The sequence below is a fragment of the Sinohyriopsis cumingii genome, unplaced genomic scaffold, assembly GCF_028554795.1.
Source record: "Sinohyriopsis cumingii isolate HCF-2022 unplaced genomic scaffold, ASM2855479v2 utg002964l, whole genome shotgun sequence".
Lineage (NCBI taxonomy): Eukaryota > Metazoa > Mollusca > Bivalvia > Unionida > Unionidae > Sinohyriopsis > Sinohyriopsis cumingii.
Window position 1 is genome coordinate 110,361 of NW_028316353.1, and position 18,536 is coordinate 128,896.

An 18,536-nucleotide genomic window follows, 5' to 3' on the forward strand; every position below is an offset into this window, starting at 1 on the left:
AATTACTGAAACAATGAGATATATGGTATTAAAGTTCAGTTTGAAGAGGTATGATAGAAATATTGCATGATTTTAACATCAAAGTAACAATGTCGGTATCCATATTTAACTATGTGTCGGTTAAATCAGAAGATAACATGCAGTTGTTCAAAATGGATAAAGATTTATAGATTAAGTTCAACTATGATAACAATGAAACGAGTATGAATTAGCTTTGTCAGCAATATGACTTAAATACTACAGCAAAATAGATATAAAATATAAACATTGTATGTGGGGAAATGCGTCGATTACTAATCTTCTGATTGTACAATTCTCGTAAAACCTCGCTAACTTTAAAAGGTCTGTTTACTAAGATTCAACATAAAAACCCAGATATAGAATGAACAGAGAACAAAGTTCAGTTCAAAACAGGAAATAAGGACTCGCTATGCAGATTAGTTACAACAAAGTCAACATTAGAAATGGAAATTTTAAATAAATAAGAAATTATTCACACTACGGAAAAGATTAAAGAACCGTTGCAAATTCTTGAAAAAAATGTAGCTATGCAGACAATCGTACTGTTTGATTGTTAAATATCATTATCAGGCATAATGAATTTTCTGAACATTTTCACACTGATTTAAATGAAGGAAAAAGAACAGTATTTACGATAACATTCTTATAATTCCAACACAATGACTGATGCAAATATCAATCAATCGTGAAAACAGATAAAGAGGAAACGGCATGAAATGAACACAGTATAGTGAATCAAAATAATCGTGGATTTAACAGTCTTCATACACGGTCGAATAGCAAGCGATAATAACACGTTTCCTTACATAAACGTACATACTAGTTAAATGGAGGAAAAGTACCAGGCAGATAAAGTTGACTTTCAAGCATGTTCAAAATACAACAACCGTCTTAAAACTCTATGGTTTTGAAATATGTAGCAAAAAGAAAGTGAAACTAACAGTTTAAATAAAGTTCAATAAACAAATTACTTCCCTTGAATACAAAATGAAAATTCAAAAACCACTTACAATACTGTGAATTAAATCCTGAATAATCCCAAATCCTCTATCGCAGGTACAAACATATATAAAGTTACGAATGAATTCCAATAGTCTTCAATGTCTTGATGTGCCACAACGATAAAATCCAGAATGTCTTTGAATTTTTCTCAATGATTCCAAAATAGGTTTTTGTTTACAAAAAGTCAATGAGTACTTTGTTATTTCAATTAATAATGATAGTTTCCCAAAGATTGATATGAAGCAGAAATGAATAATTGTTTACCAATCTCTTGGGATAGAAATACCACTTGACCCACGACGATCTAAAGACCCAAAATTTCCAATGGAAAGACCCAAACTTTCCAATGGAAAGTTCCAAACTGTAAGCAGGTTCCCTTCTAGAATCTTCTAAGCTCGTAACCGGTGTTAGACTTTGAACTAATATTTTACAAAATATCTTAAACAACACGGCAAAAGTCATGTAGGCAAAATCTCTACCCTCAATCACGGACAAAAGTCAGGTAAAAATTGGAAATTAAATAAGCAGAACAACGGATATGCATGCAGTTCAATGTAATGACATTTACAAGTCTGAAATACATTTGGCAGAAAAGTAAATCAAAAAGTAATAGATTGCAAAAAAGTGCATTTAGAGAAGTATTTAACGGGTTAAAACCAGTAAAAATACATTTTGATGAATATAACATTTTTAGTATGCATATTTTGGTCCTTAACGGCATATATGGTTAAATGTTGACGATAAAAAATAATGTTCTAAAACTGTCAAAAAAGAAACCCTTTAAAAATTTAAACACGAAGAAAGAGAAATTTAGAACAGAAACAATAAAAATGTGCTGCAAAGGAAAATACTGACAATAAAAAAAACATATGAAGAGTTTAATACTAAAAGCTAAAATGTGGAAGTATTTCACTTCAAGAAAAACAAAAAAATGGACACCCATTTAACCAAAGCTATCTGAGGATATTTCAATAAACTGACGAAGCATCAATAACTTGACTTTCAGGCCATGGCTGATCATTGTCCGTTGAATATTTATGTTCTTCCTCAGGGTTTGAGATCTACCATTACACTCAAGGTAACAATCAGGATTACTAGCTGGAAAATGTATGCATCCCGTACGATACAACTGCTTTAGATTCAATGGCTCAGTTAGTCTGAGTTTCCTCCGACCATTCCCACCCCATTTTTGATATTTGGACATTTATGTTGGGGTTTAGGATCAGAATCCATTCCCTATCGAATGGGGACGTACTTTCGTCTCGTTTGTCAAAGACATGACCAATGCTATGCTCACGATTTTTGAGAAAATAAATAAAATTCCTATCGATTTCATGCAGGTATAGCTCGATGAAAGGTCGTTCACCTTTGCTGGGCCGGCTAGTAAACGGCTACCCCGTGCCGACACCAAATGGTGTCGGCGAATTTCAACTTTTCGATAGGCAATGGACTCTAACCCTACACCCCAACATAAATGTCCAAATACCAAAAGTGGGGTGACAAGGGTCCGAGGAAACTCGGACTATGGCTCAGTTGGTTAGCGAGAAATATAGGGGAGCACATTTTTCTTTTACGACTACATCTATGGAAGGATATTGCCGCCAAAATTATGATATGAAAACAAAATAAGTAACTTTTATATGAACCAAGAGAAACTTAAAAAACAAGCATGATTATAAAAATGGGTTAACACTCATACAATAATATCAATATTGAAAAAAGAAACGAGGCACAAACAAATCAGGCATATATCAAAAGAAACACTCAACCAAATGAAACAACAAAACAGGCAAATGTCAAAAGAAACACTCGACCAAATGAAACAAACAAAACAGGCAAATATCAAAAGAAACACTCAACCAAATGAAACAAGCAAAACGTGAAACGAAATAACGGTATATAAAATAATAACATCAATACTCAGATAAAACACATAAAGCACAAACGAACAAACAAATGTCAATACAACAACAAAAATGCACAAATGAGACAAGTAAAATCAAACAAAGTAACAACAGAAAATGTAAAGAAGCACACTTATATACAACATCCATGCGAAAACGTCACTAGCAAATGAACGAAACAAGATAGTCCAAAGATCAAGTTGATGAAAATATCAGAGGGCGTGCCTGCAGTGTAAGAGGAGATTACATTATTGAGTCAAGTGCGCAAAACATATGAACATAATGAAGCTTGTTAGGCAAAATGATATAATTATTGTTGCAAGGCTGTTAAATGAAGCGGACGATTTGTTGTCACGCGCCATAAAAAAAGCAATTCAGGTGAATCGAGGCTAATTTGACTAGGTCAACATCAGCGACCACATGCAGTTATTTCGAAGTTTCCATTATAGGTATGCTTTATTGATAGTGAAATGTTTGTTTTCCATTTCTAATCAATTCAGTTAAATTCATTAGAACCCCATACAACTACCGACGTTTTGAGGGACTTGAAAGTAGTTTTGGTGATTTCATTTATTCTGAATAACGTGTGTGTGTGTGTGTGTGAGAGAGAGAGAGAGAGAGATTCTGGTTTCGCTCGTCGTACTAATCCAAAAGGATGATTTTCCTTTTACAAACAAATTAAGATCTCATGATGGTTGGGAAATTATTACTGTCCAAGTCCGTGAAAATTTCATACCAAGACTTCCATCTGTGTATATTTTATCTGGCTTGGATATATTCTACTTTCCTCTGTGGCACAAAGATACTCTTAAGTGATGGTCACGACACGCCAGAGAGAAACTTGAAGAGAACATTTTAAATTCATAGTAAAAACTCTGTAATCCTATAGCCACGATCTACATCTTCTGTCTCACCTCGAATGTTATCGAGACGGCTCATTATATTTTATAGCTAAGCTTATCGCCACATGCAAACCCATAACAAACTATGTACAATATTCAGGTTACGTTGTCAGACATAAACGGGAAGGCAGGATATGTTATCTAAAACATTGCACATATAAATAATTATCAAGTGCTATTGAGCGCTATCTCGTCGAAAATCGGGTCTTCTAGACCTCCATGTTAATGCAGGTATGGACATAAGTGGCGAACTAGAGCAGGATCCCTTAAATACACGGAGTGATATCAACACAAGAGGTCTAATTATGGAAATCTATAAAGTAAAGGCAAGTCTTCGAGAGGATCTCGACGATCTCGCTATCAGATAAATGAGTGACAATTTTTTTGTTCTTTTTGTTAAGACTTGGCTCCCGAGAAAGATCTCAATCGAATGATATTCACGGTGCATGATTACAGCGAAAAGAAATTGACAACTTCTAATAGTAACGAGTATAAAAACAGACCTACTCACCATCTGAGAAGGCCGAAGAGGGGCCGTTATAGCCAAAGGATCTGTTTCGGTCCATACTCAGATCCAGATTATATATGTATAGAAACAATGTAACACTCTTCTTCCTTAAATATTTATATGATTTTTTTAAATATATATACAGGACCACTTTTAATAAAGGAAATTAACAATCAAAGTGCTTGTGGTTTTCTTCTCCGTAGTGGAACCTATATTCGTCGATTATAAATTTGTAGCCTAAAAAGATAATATCATGCATATTGCAGACAAAAATATTATCCTAAATTACGCAGCTGAACGCAGTATGCATAACAGTCAATGGTATTGGTAAAACTTGATTTTAGTTTTGAAACAATTTATAAATTATACATATATTTCCATTAGGTTCGCTTGATTACCTATGACACCCATTTTCGTTATCATTTAAAACGCTTTGCACATGAATATATTTAGCACTGACTTTCTGTCGTATTCTTGTCAGAATAGCCCCAGAAAAAGCTATTTTTATATTTGTTGATCACTTTTAGGAAAAAATGAAATATACTTTTTACATTAAAGAATAGCTTGATGTTGATACTGTATACAGAGATGAACTAAAAATGTTCAAATTGCCAGTGACTAACGCGGTTTGTTTATGCATCGTTAAGGGGTAAAGGTTTGTTCATAGCATGAAAAATTCGGGCACAAATATTCCTAATGATAATGATTGATCATAAAATTTATATATTTATATGAAGTTTAGGAGAGAGAGAGAGAGAGAGAGAGAGAGAGAGAATACGAGTACAATACCTGTAATCTATATAACGTGTGAGGCACTTGCTCAAAATAGCATGGTCTTATTACTTCACCAACAAAGGACATACTTATTTATACATTTATTGTCAATACGATCAGCGAACTGGCACTAGTTTCTTATTATATATATATATATATATATATATATATATATATATATATATATATATATATATAATAGCGTTTTATCTTGCTGAAGGTTGTATTCACAAACCGTGTACTTCAATTAAACTAGGTCATATGACATTTAGTTTCAAGATGATATGAAAATATAGTTCTTTTAAGCATGTTAACATAAAACTAGACTTTGAAAAGATGTACACAATTTTCATGTTAATATTTGAACAATTAAATAGGACATTCAGCAACATTTCTGTGTGGAAAAATATCTTTAAAATTTTTTTTAAGTGCATCAATATGGAGTTCATGCATAAGTAGAATTTGCATACATTCATGCGTATATGTACCCTGTTAAGCGCCAAGACACACACACACACACACACACACACACACACACTGTCCAGGTACATCGAAAATGGTTGTTTTACCCAAGGTTAAGGAGACTTTTCCACCAGTGGTAAGGCCCGCAATCGAAGTATTCGTTGATACTTTGATCTGAGTAAAATGGTAGACCATGTCGCCAGATTTTGACAATTCTCAAGAACATATACATTACGCATATGCATTTTTTGAGTTATATGATAAAAGAAGACGGGTAGATAACATTCAAAATCAAGCAACTGAGCACCGGCAAAGATGAGAAAGATACACCACAAATGCTTCCATCCCATCTAGGTTTTTTTCGATATGGCCAATCTTCTCTCTCTCTCTCTCTCTCTCTCTCTCTCTCACACACACACACACACACACACACACACACACACACACACACACACACAAATGGTCAGGAGCAAAAGATCTGTACTAATCAGCAACAGGAAACAGTGGGAAAATAAACAATAACTTGATTGATAATGACAAATATGAAAACCCGGTTTTAATAGCAATATTTAACAACAATTTGCTTTCAGGATTATTTTTAATGGAATTAATCTCTTTGGATAGATGATACTAGAAAACAGACAGAAAGAAATGCAAGAGGAACAAACTTAACTCGCTGAAGGACAAACATTAAAAGGAAACGTATATAGTAAACTAATTCCACAAACTGGAAATATACATTATATTATGATTTTTAATACTTCCATGCAGATTCGAACCGCCAAATGAAGATTTAATAAGTCATGCTCCATATCGCATGCCTTAACACTAACACGCAAATTATCATTTATAGGTGATTTGTTGCCGTGTGGGGATCTTTGAGGTGTGAATAATTACTACTAAAATACCTAACCCAGTTTTAAACAAATATCTAACATATGTTTTTACCATAATAAATGCATACTACTGCAATATTATTCCTTTATTTAACAAATACGACTTCGATAACTATGCTGCATTGTTTTATTTTTGTTCCGTTTTATCGTCAGCGGAGACCGAAATCTAGTCTTTAGCAGAGGATAATTTGAAGTTATGTACTAAAGTAATATCCACAACTTGGAAATATACATTGTACTGTTGTTTTTGCCATAATCTCATTATCATTCAGACACCATTAGTAAAATAAAGCGTTCAATGCAGGCTGTTGTTATTTGTTCAATTCCTTAATACGTCTCTTTTAAAGTTGTCCTTATCCCAAAACATTAGAGGACCAAAATGTCACAAAACATGATCAAAAATGGAAAAATATAATACAAACGACTGACGACATTTGCATTCATTTTTTTTTTGTTTGTTTTACAAAGGATGAGAATATGGCATATTTTGTATTGGAATTGTGTCGCCCATAGGGCGACGGACATAAGGGGTTAGGAAATGACACGGTTTGTCTAATTTCATTTCTTTCAGGAGAATAAATGAAAATAAGTTTGAAATTTGCATATGTTAGAATTTTTAAAAAGTATTTTCTGTCAAACAATAAAACTGTCTCTGAATTGCGCTGGTAGTTTTTGACCTTCATAAAATATGGCGAAATTCGCGGGTTTTTACAAACACAAGAACAAAATTAAATGTTTATTTCACGGTTTAACAATACCATATTTATTGTAATAATGTTATGGTGAATATATTGTCATCTTCCTATATGTCCAAATTGTTTGATGCATTCATCATAGCAGAAACGTTAGTTTAGACATAATTAATACTTGGCGATTTTAGAAATGCAAGATACCAATGAACGCTGATGCACTCGAATTTGATCGTTTTCACATGGTACACATGCAGCAACCAAAACAATATTTTAGTTAAAAGATTGTTTACACAAACCTTTATATTTGGTAGAAATCTTAATTTGGTTGCAGCATGTGGATCACTTTAATGTTTTAAAAATAGCTCAAACTTTAGCGCAAAATTACCATTTTATCGTCAAATGTGACGTCATGAGCACGTGCCCATGACGTCATATGAAATAAGTTTTAAAAGTCAACTGCAATTTTTACAGGGTATAGACATATTCATTGTTATAAGAAGTTAATTCATAAAAAATAAAGACGAAACCGCGGATGGATTGTAATTTATTATAAAGCAAAGCTTAAACTAGTAGCTAATAGACTGAGAAGGAAATATGTATGCCCGGGGCAAATTAATACAATGAACAGGAGATATGGATGCCCGGGGCAAATTAATAGATTGAAAAGGAGATATGTATGCCCGGGCCAAATTAATAGATTACAAGGGTATATTTATGCTTGAGGAAATTAGATAACGCTGCTTGTAATCTTCCAAAACATATTTTTATGTGTTTTCTTTATTTGCCACCTGAGGAATTCGCAACATATAACCTCTTCACCACAAATATTTGTGACCAAATACAAAGTGATTTAAAGAAGTAAAATTCTGGAGGCTATTATATATTCTGGCGATTTAAACGCCAGAACTTCTTAAAAGCCTGATTTCATTGTGAATAATGGCACCATTCATACCGAAAACCATTTTCTGCTATTGACATTCTTGATGATAATTTGAGCGTTTCTATGAGCAAAGGTTTAAATACATTTGGTAATTGTTTCCTTGACTTGTGTAAAGCAACTGGATTGAGAATAGGTGATAGTAGGCCTATTATGGAGCGTGACATTTATACATTTACCTACAAAAGGCATTTGATAGTGCTTTCAGTGTTACGTATTTCAATATTTTTGTAACTCCTGGTACATGATTTTATCTTTTATTTTAAAATAATTTTATTCATGGCTGTAAAATGTACAAATATTTAGTTAAATTTTGCATACGAATCCCGAGTATCCCAAGAGCGTAGTAGTTACATAGGATATATAACGAAATGCAAACGTATGTGTTGATATTTATTAAAAATAATTCTTAATAATAAGATTTTGTGGAGCCAATGGCTTAATTTCTCCGTGGCTGATATGGTTCGGCGTTTCTAGAATAATCCTGTAACTACCGGTTGGTTGGTATAGGTCACATGAATAGGCTAATTCGACGCCCAATGAGTACTGCATTATGTGATGTGCGGTCTATTTCGAAATACAGTTGCATAGGCAGTGTAAATTAAGAGAGAACTGAGCAGTCAGAGTCTGTCAGATTATTGGAGTCATTCCCATTTCTCGTGTTCCTGTTGTAAGTCTGCAGAAGTGTTTTATGTTGTGCTTAGAAATAATTCGATAGAAAACAACAACAAAAACATAATTTGTTTTTTGGACTGTTGAGTGGAAATAGAAAATGCTCATTATTTGGACTATAATGTTCCTCTAGAACTGTCATGAATTATTCGAAGGAATTCTGGACAGCGCTATCTCGACAATGTCATGGTTCTTGGATGACCAGTACATTTCCGATTTTCAAATTTATAAAGAACGTTTCTATCATTTAGGACATTCCTAGACCTTTATAAGGAATATTTTTATTTACCTCATAATACTGCATGTTCCTCATCCATTTTTCATTTATAATTTTGATCATTAAATTGTTTGTTAAGTTTTACAGAACTTGTTGGGTTTATTCTATTACTTAGTTTGTGACCATAGAGTCGTAACATAAAGTGATTTGTTGGTTGAAGGTTATTAGGCAATGTGCAAATGGCAAAATGTTAAATGTTCCTCGTTCTGTGTGCATCGTAGTTAAATCACGTGTTTCACACTGGGGTATTCGTATTCACACTGGGGTATTCGTAGTGCCTTTTTGAGTACTGAGTAGGTTTGAGTCAAGATGAAGTTTTGTCACCGATACTACTTTTGCTATTGAGGTTCTGGAAAAATAGTTACGGGAGATATCTGCATAGAATTAAACAAGTTGTCTTTATTTGGACACTGTTTTGCTTACGATTCGGTTTTATTTTTAGGAAACATTGAGAGTTTACAAACATTCATGGATAATTCACACGAATACTGTAAAAATGGAATCCAAATAGTAATCTTGGAAAAAAAGTTACGGTCTTTACAAGACGTGGTCCATTAGGGCAAACTGAATTATGGGTAATATTGTAATTACCTTGGTTTTGTTTTACTGAACAATGGAAAAATCACTAAATCACAAAACTCAACAAACATTGGCTGGTACAGCACTAAATACAACAAATATACTTAATTGTAGTTTGAAAAATGTTGCTTAAATTATAAAGAATGTTTGAAACTCTTTGAATTTATGTTGTTCCAGTGTTGAATTATGCATCAGAGTTATGGACAAATACACAACTTGTTGTTAGAAATCAGAAAATAATATATTTACTAGTGAAATTTGTTTATGAAGCATTTAAAATAAGAAATAGATTATTTTTTTCTGGAGTAATTTATTACAAAGATTGTGAATACTTGCCCAACATTTCCTTTTCAACTCCTGAAACCTCGCAGTATTAGGAATATGTATTCTATAAACAATTAAATGCTTATGATAATAAACTACCGAGTTGAATTGTTAAAAATGGCTTAAAAGGAAACAATTGTTTAAATAACCAATACGTTTTATTTTAGAGGACATTAGAGACACTAGAATTTCTAAATGTTTGTATACAGCACCTGTCCAGTCAGAATAGGGGAATGACTTAGATGATCATAATTGCTCATTCCTAAATAACACAAAGTTTGTTTGAAAAAGGAAAGCCATTTAAAATTGTACATTCCAGCAGCAACATAGTGTGACATAATATCGTATAATATTTTTGAAATTTTGATTTCTTCAGTCTACCTCAGAATATAATTGACTTAATTTTGATATGAAAACCTTCACACTTTGTTATCTGGCCTTGAGTAAAGTTCACACATTGTTATCTAGTCTTCAGTAAACTTCACACATTGTTATCTAGCCTTGAGTAAACTTCACACAATGTTATCTAGCCTTGCTTAAAATTCACACATTACTATATAGCCTTTGTATAAACTTCACATTCTTATCTAGCCTTGACTAAACTGCACACATTGCTATCTAGCCTTGATAAAATTTCACACATTCTTATCTAGTCTTGCGTAAATTTCATACATTGTTTCTAGCCTTCAGTAAACTTCACAAATTGCTATCTAGCCTTGAGTAGACTTCACACATTGCTATCTAGTCTTGATTAAACTTCACACATTGTTATCTAGCCTCGAGTAAATTTCACACATTGTTATCTAGCCTTGAGTAAACTTCATTCATTGATATCCAGCCTGATGTCTGACAAGGCACATGGTGTTGAGCTTCTCTCCCCTGTCTGACAAAACACATGGAGCCAAACATGTGCGAACACAGATTGAAATTAAACAACTAATTATTCACATTTATCCAATATTTCGATTATGTTTATCATATAGAACGAATTTTGCCCACATATAGATGAACATAGGTAATTAGTAATGTTTTTATTAATCAGAGGTCTCGGAAACGCTTGATCACGTGTATTTCGACGCAATGTTTTTTTAATTGTTTATTGGTGTGGTCCCGCTCAGATTTGCATCATAGAAGGGACCCACTAGTGCCGATAGTTGAAGGATTTTATGTGTTTTTGTTTCCCCCCATTTGTATTACGTTTATTAGAATTTCGGTTTGATTAATTTTGATCTAGGGTTTATACATCGCCCTTATCTAGTGTTTATAATCTCCTTGACTCTGGCTGGTCTTGTAGTTTTAATACAAAGAGTAATTATTGCCAGGGATCAGTGTTGTCCAGTGTTTTCTTTATGTGTGTGCTATTTGTTTTGCAAATTATCCTTCTTTTTTGTACGGAATGGCTATTAGAGATCAAATTCTTTAAGTTGTTACTTAATTATTGGTTCCGTTATGGCTCTGGTAGTTCGGTGGTGACACTTGTGAGCTCTTCGTGTCGGTACCGTTCTTCCCGGTCTTTGTGTAACCTATAATACAATTTTAGTGTATGTGCTTGTGTAGGAGGAAAGATAGATAGAAAAGGATTTAAATAAATATTTGGATGTTAAACGTGTGCATGTTGTGTGTATTTATATCTCGTATTGTTTACTAGTTTGTTTCACGTGTTTCTGCTTTCGTAATGTTCTTGTTGCTGACCTTGCTTTTGGAGAGATCATGTACGACCCCGTACCACACGTGAGTCACGTAGCTTAGGCGTCGTACCATCCTCTGTTCCTTAGTCACCAAGGTCATATTCCTGTCCACTGCATGTGTTCTTGTTGTTGTTGTTGATGTGGGGTTTAACGCCATTTTTCAGTTCAAGATGGGCTATACATGGCGGCCAGTATTAATGGTGGAGGAAGAACCCGGGAAAACCCCGGAAAGAACCACCGACCCACGAGAAGCTACTGGCAAGCTTTCTCACATACCCACATAGGCAGAACCCGAGACTCGAATCCACGCAGACAGATGTGAGATGGCATTGATCCGTAACGGTGAGCGTTTTAGACCACTCGGCCACTCAGGGCCCCCTCCCTGCATGTGTAATTGTTGTTCTAAATAATGTGTTAATTATACGAGGTATTTGTTATAGATAGTTTGTTAGTTAAGTACAAGGACCTCTTTAAGGTATACTATTATCTAAATTGCTTTGAAGGTGGATATTATTTGTTTGTAAAGTCTTCCCTTACTATCTTCATTATGGAGTTAATATAATTTATTAATTCATTATAAATCGTCCTGTCTTTGATATTATTTGTAATAGAAATCGCTTATCTTCTAGTATACCGTATTTATTTAAAATTTTATTTTTAACGCCTGTCTTTCAAAATTTATTTTAGGACATCTGAGTATTAAGTGATCCTTTGAATCCAAATGATTGTCGCATAATCTACAATGCGGAATAACACTTATAACATGCCTCTTGAAGGCAGTCTCAACTGTCAGCCACTGATCGTGCAGGTATATGAATAGCTTACTTTGTATGGAAGCCGATCCTATACCTACCCAAATTTTCGATATGGCCGGCCAGTTTAGATTTGGATAGCTTTAGATTTGGATAGCGAGATTCTATCTCTTGTTTCTCCTGGGAGGCCATATCATTTAATATAGCATACGTGTTCTTCCCTATATCCCATATTCCTAAATTATCCCTGTATTTATATATTAGTTCACTGATTATCTTACAATATCCAGGAGGTTCTAATAGTTTAGTTAATTTATTATTCTTGTAGATTACAATGTTAAAACGACATAGATAACCACAGATGTACATGTAAATTGCTTCCCATGGTAATTTGGGAGAGTTACTCAGCTGTATAAATCTATTTAAAATATTGGATTTTTGTTTTATACTTAAATTAGGTAGAGCTAGCCCCCCTTTCTCTTTTGATCTGCATATATGTTTTTTCTGTACAAGGTGAATTTTGTTGTTCCAAATAAAGCTCAGTATTTTCCTTTCTATGTTACTAATCATGGCTTACGTAAGTTGCACCGTGCTCATTGTATAATTCAGTTGGCTGTACATGTAGGCTTTAGCTACCTTGGCTGTACATGTAGGCTTTAGCTACCTTGGCTGTACATGTAGGCTTTAGCTACCTTGGCTGTACATGTAGGCTTTAGCTACCTTGGCTGTACATGTAGGCTTTAGCTACCTTGGCTGTACATGTAGGCTTTAGCTACCTTGGCTGTACATGTAGGCTTTAGCTACCTTGGCTGTACATGTAGGCTTTAGCTACCTTGGCTGTACATGTAGGCTTTAGCTACCTTGGCTGTACATGTAGGCTTTAGCTACCTTGGCTGTACATGTAGGCTTTAGCTACCTTGGCTGTACATGTAGGCTTTAGCTACCTGTATGCAATCCATTCAGTTAATCTTCATGTGCGACCAAGTTTCTATTTGCGCTTCTATCTTGATAGTTCTTGTGAGTAGAGTTCTTCCCAAAAATTATTCCTAATGCTTTTACATGTTCCTTAATCAGATTAGGGAGAGCCCAGGGTGGTTACCCCGCCTGTTGCTTATTAGTAAGATTTCTGTCTTGTCATGGTTGATTGCTGAACCAGAGGCCTTTCCAAATTGTGTGAATTCATATTGTAAATGTTTAAAAGATGATCCTCTCTGGTAAAGTTAGTGCAGTCGTCTGCATGTAACATAGTTTTGAAATCTTGTTTCAAATTCGGTATTTTTATTCCCTGAATGTTAGTGTTCTTATTAATGTTTATATTCAGGGATTCCGTAGCTATCACATATAGCAGCATAGACAGGCTGCAGCCCTGTCTTACTGAGCGTTTTATATTTATTTATCCTGTAATGGCACCATTAACAATCTTTATAGAAGTAATATTATTATACATAGCCTTAAACAGTTAATACCGTTTAAGCCAAAGCCACATTTTCCAGGGTTTTAAAAATGAAATCATGTTCTGTCCGATCAAAAGCTGTTCTTGATCAAATAAAAACATGACTCCTTTCTCTCCTTTAATATTTAAAAAAATCGATTATGACATATTGATATATTATTATTTATAATGTTTCTCCATCCCCCCCCCCACATCTTTGGTTTAAATCAATTATTGTATCTAAACAATTTCTTATTCTGTTAGTTATTATTTTACTTTTTCTAGACTATTTATTGCTTTTAAAATTTCCCCAGCTGTAATAAATTTGTCACAATTTTCTCTAGCATCTGCTGGTATTTGTTTATAATCATTCTCTTGTAAATAGTTGTTTATTGTATCATCATTAATGTTTTGGGTTATATATATTGTCATAATATTCTTGTATACATTCTAGTGTATCCTTTTTATCCTTATAGGTTGTATCATTTGACTGAATAGACATTCTTCTATAGATTCCCCTACCCTTTTTATATAAATACCTATATTTCCCTGCCCTCATTTTTATGCCCTGAGTAGTTTCCTTTCCTAATTATTCTCATTGTTTAATTAATCCATCTTCCGATTCTGTTAATGGTCCAGTTTTAATTATAAGTTTGAAATATTTCTCTTGAATCTACTGTTCATGAAGTCTTTTTGTTTTAATAAAGTACTTCGTTATACGTTTAATCTCCTTTTTTAATCAATTCCCAATCCTTCATAATATCTCCGGCATGCTTTTCTTTTAAATTGTTTAGGTGTGTGCGAACAGTGTTCACATACTCGCTGTCGAGCACGAGAGCACTGTTCATTTTCCACACACCCTGTCCCCAAACAATTGTATTCGTGAGAGACAAGTCAAGTAAAACCAGTCTATGATCAGAAATTTGTTCTATAATGTATCTAAAGGGCTTTCATTGTTATTATCGTATGTATACGTATATTCCCTACTCTTATTATTTAGGTGTCTAAAAGCATCTATTAAATTGTTAGTTTTTATAAATATTTGGATCCATTTATGGAGTTTTTGTATCGGATTCCGTGAGTCCTTCGCTTTTATCTAATTCGGTCATTATCCAATTAAAATCTACTCCTGTTACACAGGGTTCTAAAGCATATCGCTGAATATATTGATTCGCATTGGTAATGAAGTTAATTTTCCTTGGATATATGCCTCCCGACGGTACATATATGTTGAAACTATTCCATTTGTTTATTTTTATATGGACTAAGCGTAGTTCATTCAGTACTTTAAAATTATCAAGTTTTAAGCCCTTGGCGGTCCGCCGAACAATTATAGCCACCCCAGTTTTACTTTCTGTTGGGTGGTTACTGGTGAAGACTAAAGCATCAAGATTTTCTTCTAATTTCCTCACCACATGCTCTGGCATTCCATGTGTTTCTTGTATTAAAATGATGTCATAGTTTTTAGATTGTACTATGTATCGACTTTGTAATACCATTAATGTTCATAGTCAAGATTTGCAGGTTTAATCCCTCCATTTTGGCTATGTATTTGTATTAAAGTTTAGTTAAGCGTTTACAATATAACATAATTAACATTGTGCACATTTTCAAGTATTTGAAAGGTCAATAAGTGGTGATTTCTAGTGGGCAGTTCTCTTTGCTCTATATTCATCTAGATAAATGATCCTTCTTTTGTCATCCCTCGTCAAGGAGACAGTACGTCGTTTAGTTTGTTCCTTTTCCTTAGATTCCCAACGAGACTCTCTTGCTTCCTTCTTTTCCGTTACGGTGACTTGTGGTTCCTTATAAATCCGATTCAGAAGGAGTTATGGGGGTAGATGTCGTTCTTTTTCTTTTCAATGGTATTATCGGAATAGACGTGTCCATTTTCTGGCCATGGTTTTCCTCTTTCCCTTTCTCTTGTAAATGAATTTGTGATTATTTTCTAAATTGATTGTTCCAGTTGGTGTTTCTTCTTTTCTTTTTTCCGGACTAGCTTGTATGCTATCACAGGCTATAACATCTGGGTTTTTATTGGCCTCTCCAAATTGCGGTTCTTCTAGAAAAAAGTAGAGAGCTGTGTTTTTCTCTATCCGCTTCACTTCTTTTGGTTCTTTTTCGTTTCTTTTTTTTTAAGCTTCCTAGCTCTCGCTTTTGCTTTCTGTTTCTCAGCAGGGCTTGTTTGGTCTGCTGGCTCCCTTTTATCTGATTGGTCTTGCATTTGATTTTCTGTACTGTCTAGCTGTGGAGATGTAAAAGTCTCCTCTACTTTGTCTTCTATCGGTTCTGGCACTGTTAGTAGCGTCTTTTCCATCTCAGTATCCACTTTTATCCCTGTTACAGCTTTTGGTTACCGCTGCATCATATGTCTTTGGGGACGTGTTTGTGAAAATGTTTGGTTTTGCCTGGTAGTTACATTCCCTGGGTAGGGGGCCGGTGGCTCCACATTTGTTACATTGGCGGTGGTTCTGGTATCCCTTGTACCAGGAATGTAACATGAATCCCATGATGTAGAAAAAGGGGGAATCTTCTTAGCATCTTCTATCGAAAAGCGTAGCACTCTAACTCCAGTAATAAAAAAACTGTTGGAAATCCCCAATAGGTGTCCATATATGATTGTAGTACTTTGACCCCGTATTTCCTTTCCACCTTGCTCGTGAGTTCACTAGTCGGTACTTCTAGGGGCAGTCCAGAGAAGGGCACCTCTACAACTTTCTCTCCTAGAGCCTTGATTAGGGGTGGATGAGCATAGATCTTTACTGCTTTGCCTTTAAACTCTATCGTCTGATTATTTCCATACGGAGACCTTTCTCCCTTCGCAAAAAAGAAATAGAGGCCTCTAACTCCATTTTGCAGTCCTCTGATGTCACCTGGACTGGTTCCTCTCGCTACAAGGTACTGGAGGATTTCCGCCGGGCGTGGTCTTTCAGCATCGGTAAAAGTGGTGAGGTCTAAGACAATTAATCATTTTAGCTGTGCTGATATTTACCATGACAGAATTCAGTGGCCGAAAGACCCCAAGACGTGCATATTGTCGTTATAAGAGTATATCAAATGGGCATGACGCAATAGCTGGGGGCAAGTTCAAAGACGTTGACCGGCCGCTAAAAGGTGGGAAAATGTGCTGATATTTACAGTGATTGAGTTTAGAGGCAGAAAGATCCAGAAATCTACATGTTGTTATTTATAAGAGTACATCTAATAAACAACTTTAGCTTTCACTATTATGTCCATTTCGGAGTGTAACTGAATAAGTAGTGTATGTGACCTCGAAATCAAGACACATCAAGACTGAGACAAAATGCCGTTGCAAATTTGGAGAAGTATTTTAGCAAATTGACTAAAATTGTAATGAGATTCAGAAGAGTGCTAAAGTTGCTAGAACTGTTAGTTCATATGGGATAGTAGCCAAGTGTAACAAAGTGTGTGATGCCTGGCTTAGTGTTTGGAATAAGACATTTCCTTTGGGAAAACAAGAACTATATGTCAGTGGTATAATAAATGTGGAAATCATACTCAATGGCAACCAATATTTCTTCTAATCTGAAATGTTCATCACTGTTTCTTTGGAGACTTGCTGGTGGGAATCAAATTTTTACCAAATGGGAGTCATGGACTCCTAGTTTTAAAATTCTAGCGAGACCTCTGCAGTCTTTACTATTACCTGTATCTAAGACTATTAGACAATCAAATCATTTACCATATATAATAGTTATTGTCAGAATTATTATGACGACAATGCTGTCTTACTTATAAGTTCTTTGTTTCTTTCTCTAATTTTAAATGCCTGAAAATTATTAACAAACACAGGCTTTTTCTCCTCACATGTGGATGAATCTGGTTACAATAATAATAAAGAAAAATGTTTAGATTCGCAGAACCAGGTAACCTATTTGACAAGGTGATGATTAGTTATCATCACTTGTGACTTTCGTTGCGCCACAGAGAATAAAATGAAGAAGGTATATGCAGATAGAAGACTTGGCATCAAATCAGAGGGTTATATGTTCACCAATACAATGAGATTTTAATTTGTTTTAAAATAACCAATCCTTATGGCTAGTATGTGAAGCAGACTCCATGGATGGTACATATAACATTCTTCCCCCACTTTCTCAACAACAAAAAAACACAAAACGTTTCATGATTAAATGACTCCACACCTAAGATGATTTCAAGTCACTCTACAATCTTAGCACTCGTTGGTATTTTTCTGAGGTTATAGTAAACTGAACCAAACTGATTAGCAATGGAAATTAAACACTTCACAACCAATTAAGCGTACGTATATTTGAAACTCTTCGAATAACTGTTTGTGCTCGATGATGTTGCTATAGTCAGCGGCGCCGGACAGGCGGTGGTTGAGGAAGACGTTACCCACTCCTGCTGGGGGGGGGGGGGAATTTTAGAGCATTCTGAGCATTTTCAAATTACAGCTTAATCCGTTCTTTTTCTCTATTTCATTTATCACGTAAAGCTATAACAACAATGATTTAAAAAAGTTAAATAAAGCAATAGATTTACATTAGTACATTAGCACTTCACTTCTGACTGAAAAGTGCCTCAAAATCGCCTGGCGTGTTTCCTTAAATTTTACAAAGTTTTTTGGGATATCGCGTACGTTCATGCTGTCCATAGCTTGTCTGTAGACGTATATACTGTATTGTTATTAATGCGTTAAGGCGTTCTTGAGGCATGCTAGTGCGTAGAT